Source organism: Ambystoma mexicanum, chromosome 14 (assembly GCF_040938575.1).
Source record: "Ambystoma mexicanum isolate Mex_15411 chromosome 14, UKY_AmexF1_1, whole genome shotgun sequence".
In the NCBI taxonomy this organism is placed as follows: domain Eukaryota; kingdom Metazoa; phylum Chordata; class Amphibia; order Caudata; family Ambystomatidae; genus Ambystoma; species Ambystoma mexicanum.
The window spans coordinates 184,229,423-184,235,422 of NC_090940.1; the positions used below are offsets into that span (position 1 = coordinate 184,229,423).

General features: G+C 41.7%; 1 protein-coding gene across 1 annotated transcript in view; it reads right to left on the bottom strand.

Moving 5' to 3' along the window:
- LOC138527267 (galectin-1-like) overlaps nucleotides 1-1,365 on the bottom strand; it is a 101,126-nt gene extending 99,761 nt beyond the window's left edge. The window contains exon 1 of the mRNA XM_069638362.1: nucleotides 1,305-1,365. The gene's annotated coding sequence lies outside the window, so the exon portion shown is untranslated. The remainder of the gene's footprint in view (nucleotides 1-1,304) is intronic.
- Between the last annotated feature and the right edge of the window lie 4,635 nt (nucleotides 1,366-6,000).

Consider the following 6,000-nt stretch of genomic DNA (forward strand, 5'->3'; position numbering starts at 1 on the left):
TTTTTATTTTTTAAGTTTTCTTAACTCAATACAAGCAAGCGTGCAATCATGCAAAAACGGGTGCGGGCCTAATGCACACTAATTGCACTGGAACAAAACCGGGAATGATGACCTGAGCATGGCATACTTGGTCCTGCTACATGGCATTATTGGTCCTGCTACATGGCATACTTGCTCTTGCTACATGGCATTCTTGCTCCTACATGGCATACTTGCTCCTGCTACATGGCATATTTGCTCCTGCTACATGGCATATTTGCTCCTGCTAAATGGCATACTTGCTCCTACCACTTTATACTTGATTGTTAAAGACTAAACCTGGAGTAGATCTGGCGGTGACTGGAGAATCTCTGAGACGCACTTGAGCAAATCTTTGCTAATCGTGTTTACACTGAAGCGTCTCTGGGATTCTTCAGGCATCTGCAGCTTTCCTCCGGTGGAGAACTTTTAAAATCAGGTTTAATGTAGATGGTGCAAAGCTGAGTGGTCCACAGTGCAAACCTGTGTGCATTGGTCTCTGTGCATCTTTAGAGTGCTAGGTTCTGACAGTGCAAATGAACTTCAGGTTTTCTGCAGCACAACACGACCAGCTTTCGAACCGTAAATTCTTGACATATACATCTGTTTAAATTAAAATATTGCAATAACATTTGGAGGGCAACAGTGCACTATTGTGTGGCCATTGTAATATTATAATTTAATTTAAATAGAGATGCCATGGCTGGAAGAGGATGTTTGCACTAGTGCAGTTGTATGGACATATATGTTCTCGCCATTGAAAATGAGCCCCTAGACAAAAGATGCAGTGATTAGCAAAAGTTTTTTTTCTTAAATAAATTAGCTGAGTTATTTTGTTATTCTGTTAAAAAGAGACATACATGTAAAAGCCAAGGATAAAATATCAGAAAATAAATGTTCATTGTCTTCAAAATACATTTTACAAACCTGAGTAAAAGGATCTGTTCCTGGCTCCCTCCCCCCTAGTCCCTCCCCCCTCTCCTCCTCTCGCTGGAAGCCCAGCACAGCTGTAACCTTTGCTACTTCTAGCTGCAATCTCTGCTCTTTCTCCAGCAAGGTGAAACACCCTTAAAAAAGCCCTGATGTGCTCTATAAATCGACAAATATTAAGCATGGTGCGATATATGATTTATTTCATAAACAATAGCTTTCTACACTTACATTTTAGCAAATGGAGTTATGTTTCTTAAGCAAATAGTACAGCCCACAGAAACATTTACAAATTAAATAAAAATTTCAAGATTTCAGTAGTTTTAATATTTCCTAGTCAGAAATAGAATAATTACCCAAGCAGGTCGTGCGGTCTCTGATTTGTTCTGCTAGCGAGTGGTGCTCTGCTGAAAAGGTGGTCTGTCGTTCCCAGAACTCACTCTTTTAAAGCCCTCAACCAGCAGTCCCGCCTCCCACCTCCTGCTTTTGTTTGCCAAATGCTTTGCTCAGCAAAACTCAGACTAAAGTTTGCATTTTATAATTAATTATGAGAAGCAGATAAAGACCTGCCCTAGGGCAAGCGTTGTCATATTTTCCCAGATAGCATTTTAATGTTTAAAGAATATAAACTCACACAGGAATCATGTTTTAACCCCATGGAACCTTTTAAAAAATAAATACACCTGAACTAAGCCCAATAGTGAATTGCTTCGTTATTAGATTCTGTTAATTTATATTCCTCAATTATAGCAAGTATGTCAAGAACTTAGGCTGGTCTAGAGCGAGAATACTAATGCTCCCCAATCACCGTTCCCACCGGGGAAGGGAGCTCAACCAATCAGGTGGCTGGAAACACTAGAGGCAACTGCTAGCGACCACCAGCATTCCACCAGCCTCCATATTTTTTCTGGTGTCTCTGGACCTTGCCCCCAGTCCATCCCACACGTCCCTTCCCTGCCCCCTTTGTGCACATCTCATCCCCAAACCCCCTTTTGATCCTTTAACTTACCTGCAGGCTGACTACGGCTGCTAAGCACTTTCCCATTGTCTGCGCCAGGATGCTGCAATCAAAACAGAAAAGGGACTTAGCCCCTTTCTATTTTCTATGGTGGCGGCCATCTCTTTTTGTGAGAGATTGGGCACTTAAAATGTGTGCAGCCTGTTTGCTGCCAATAAAAACCATTTAAAATATTGGCACCCGGGACAGAGCCCTGCGGTGCAAATAGCTAACATTTTTAAAAGAAATGTATTTGTAAAGTGCCTAAATGCAGGCCCGTAGGCATACTGATGCTAGCACAAACATATACACAAATAGTATAAAGAATAATACCAAAACATGCAACAGAAACGCCATAAACCAGAAAAAAGAAGAGAAACATCATCGTATCTAGGCTCGAGCTGGCAGTTCATGCTTGGCCTTCCATGCCTCTAGACCTCAGTGCGATAGCTATGATCTGTGCCTTGATCCAGTTCTTGAGGAGACTGCCAGTGGCCCATGCCGCAGTTCAATGGCAAGGAGGTCTTTGAAAACAATGAAGAACCCAGTGCTGGAGGATGTATGGAGTTAAAATAATCCCACGAGCAGAGATTAAACTTTTGTACTCTGATGCATAGGACACATTTTCTAGGATAAAAGATTTTTTAGTATCCCAGACCAACTAATAAATCTGCTTCACACTGATGCTCTGCTAAGGAACACAATCTGTACACTCAAAACTACCCTGCTCTCTGTTGATAGCCAACGAAATCAGATACTTGTGAGAGATTAATGTAAAAAGTGTCAATCAGGTGTAGTTTGTGGGAATCATTTAAAGGGCACCTCAGGAGCAGTTGTATGTCCTACTCAAAAGAAAAACGGAGAGCTAGGACTGTAAGACTGAAATGCACAGGAACAAAAATAGAAATGTGTGAAGATTTCAATATGATTTATGTGAATTGAATCTCTGTGAACTGCTGGCTGTCAAATAAGAATGAAATCATGAGCACCCACCTGCCATGCAGAATGGGCATGAGTCATAATTATTGGGAATCCACAGAAAAGGCATTCATACTGCTAGCATGCTCACTAAGAACTTGACGGATGCACAGATAAGCAAGATGTGTACTTCTCTGGGAAAATAAACAAGGAATAAACCGATTTCTGCAACAACCTTTACCAGGAGAACAGCGAGTTGGGTGATGCTGAAATTGATGAATTTATGAGAAAGGAAAACCTGCCAAGATTCTCACAACATGAAGCAGAAGCCTTGGTTCAACTGTTGGAGGAATGTAAGGTAAAAAGTGTGATCAAGGGCTTGTACTCTGGAAAGATGCCTGATCTTGACATATATATACAGCAGAATTGCTTAAACTGTTTGAAAACAGGCTAGCTAATCTGTTGCCAAAATGTTTAGAGAATCGAAACAAAATACACCCCACCAGCAATGAGCCAGGAAATTATAACAGCTCTCCATAAAGAAGGCAACGGCAAACACAGTTGCCCCAGCCAAAGGCACATCCCATTGATTAACAATGATGCAAAGATATATGGAGATGTGGAGGTAAACAGACCGAGTATGGTGTTGCTGAAAATCATAGACAAAAATCGCATAGCTTAATAACTGGAAGAGAGGGCAAACCTAATACTTTTCTTTTGTTGGACATTCAGAATATGGCAAGCAGTTTGAAATGTACTCTGTCAGCAATAAGAATAGATGCAGGCATTTGATCAGGTCAAGTTGAACTTCATGTTCAATGCACTGGATTTGTTTGGGTTGGATGCAGAATTTACATGTGTTTCTGTGAATGGCCGTCATTCAGCAAGTTTGAAACTAGAAAGTGGTTCAAGGCTAAGATGCCCTCTAACCCACTTATATTTTATCATCATGCCTAGAACCACCAACTGACACTATAGGTGAGTCGAAGAAAATAAAGGCAATATGGCCAGATGGCAAGTAGGTCCTAGTGTCTAACACAGATTATGATGGCTATTTCCTAGGGCACAAAGTGAATATAAACTAGTCAGAGGATTTCTTTCTTTCAGTGGGCAGTTTCCAAGGCCACCTGGTGAACTAGAGGATGGAATCGTTGGCAGAGCATTTTTAATAGCTGGGTATCGAATTCTCAAGAAAGTCCTATGTAATTAAAGCTAATCTTTAGAGCCTGATAAGGGATATTGAAACAGACATGGCAAGATTGACTAAAGTAAACTTTTCAATAAGGGGTTATATGTGTGAAAAGGAAGGTGCTGCGCCAAATCCTGTTTACATTTAAAGTGTTGTTTATCCTCGTACCACAGGATTAATGTAGGCTGTGAAAACTACATCACAACTTCATATGGTGAGCAGGAAAGAACCCATGGATGTCTCTGCAAAGGATGTGTCAGACCCTTTTAATATTTCAGCTTAATCAGTGATTGACGTTTCAACTGCTGAACAGATTCCACTTGTACACCTATTGGTGTAGGTCTTGTGGATTGACTGGCTGTGATTGTGACTATAACTAATGGCGTGGGTGACTGTGCTGCCACATCTCCAACAGATGGATTAAGTACTTTGTTCTCCATTTTGGTTGATTACTTTTCTGGTAACCATGTATGGAGTGGTCTGTTTTAATTTTGTTTTTAATGCAACTTCTATGTTCAATCATGTGTTTTGACTTTTCACACTGTTTTCTCACACCTTTATCGCTAGCCAGAGAAGTTAATCAATTTTTAAGCATTAGTACCCGGCACGCGCGCCACAAAGGGAATAATGTGTGGTGGTTAGCTCATTTGCGAGCCATACCACATGGTATTACCAGTTACGCCGTGAGTGCCGGCTACTCTGTTCCCGGCGAGGGGCGTGGCAGCCCCTCAGCCAATGAGGAGGCTCGAAATGGGGCCATCCCCGCTCCGAGCCTCCCTGCAGCTGAGAGGCTGACTTCGCCCCCACCGGGGACTGGGGTAAGTCTTTTTTTTTTAATTCCCTTCCCTCCCACCGCCTCCCCAACTTACTTTCTTAGTCCTGCGTCCCCAATGGGGGACGAGGGAAGCCTCCAGCTGTGTGGAGACTCGGAGCGGGGCCATCCCCGCTCTGCGCCTCCACACGGCTGGGGGCTTCCCTCGTCCCCTGCTGGGGATGCAGGTATGTTTTATTTTTGTTTTTTTTCCCTCTCCCGCCCTCCCAAACCCACTTACCTTTTTTTTAATCCTTTTCGGGAGCGGACGCGCTGGGATCAGTTATGTTCCCAGCGCGTCCGCTCCCGATGGCCGCAATGGAAAGGGAAAACGGACTCCGTTTTCCCTTTCTATGGCGGCGGCCATTTTCTTGGTCATATGACCGAGTCACGTGAAAAAAACGTGACATATTCTGAATAAAGGTGTTTAAACACGTGACTATAAAAAGTCACGTGGCCAAGTCATGTGGCTTAAGCATGTGACTGCATTACTCGTTTCCACAGAAACACAACCCAACTCAAAATATAAGTATTCCTGTCAAACGGCAAGAACATACAAACGTAGATGACGCACTTCAGAAAAACAGGGATATACATTATTCAAGACAACTCTGTGAGTTAAAAATCTAATTCTAATCTAGTCTGATCCGACGCGGAAATGCGTTCGTCACAGAACTAATATGTAAATCCAGTAAAAAAAATGAAAAAAATGTCCCATATAAAGCCGCAGCGAGTGCATATAAGTGTAAACCAGAACAAAGTACCGGGCCATATCTTATTGCCATGGAGGCGGAATCGTGGTCCCTATCTCGAGCGGGCACCACATATAAGCAGTGATTGCTAACAGCAACTGTTAAATGTGGAATCAAGTTACTTGAACTCTTTAATAAAGTCAAGTATAAACGGAGTCCAATAAAGACAAATTAATTTAAAAAAGTAAAATATGCTCAAAATATTCAAATATCTATAACACATTAATGGTTATTCGAAATAAAATCTCCAGAACCTAATAAACGAAAGGAGATGGGGCAATGAAGAAAAATTCAAAAGTAATAGAATTAAACAAATACTAATGAGGAAAAGCAAACACAAACTAAATAAATAAGCAAAAAATGTAGAGTTAAACTAACTTAAGAC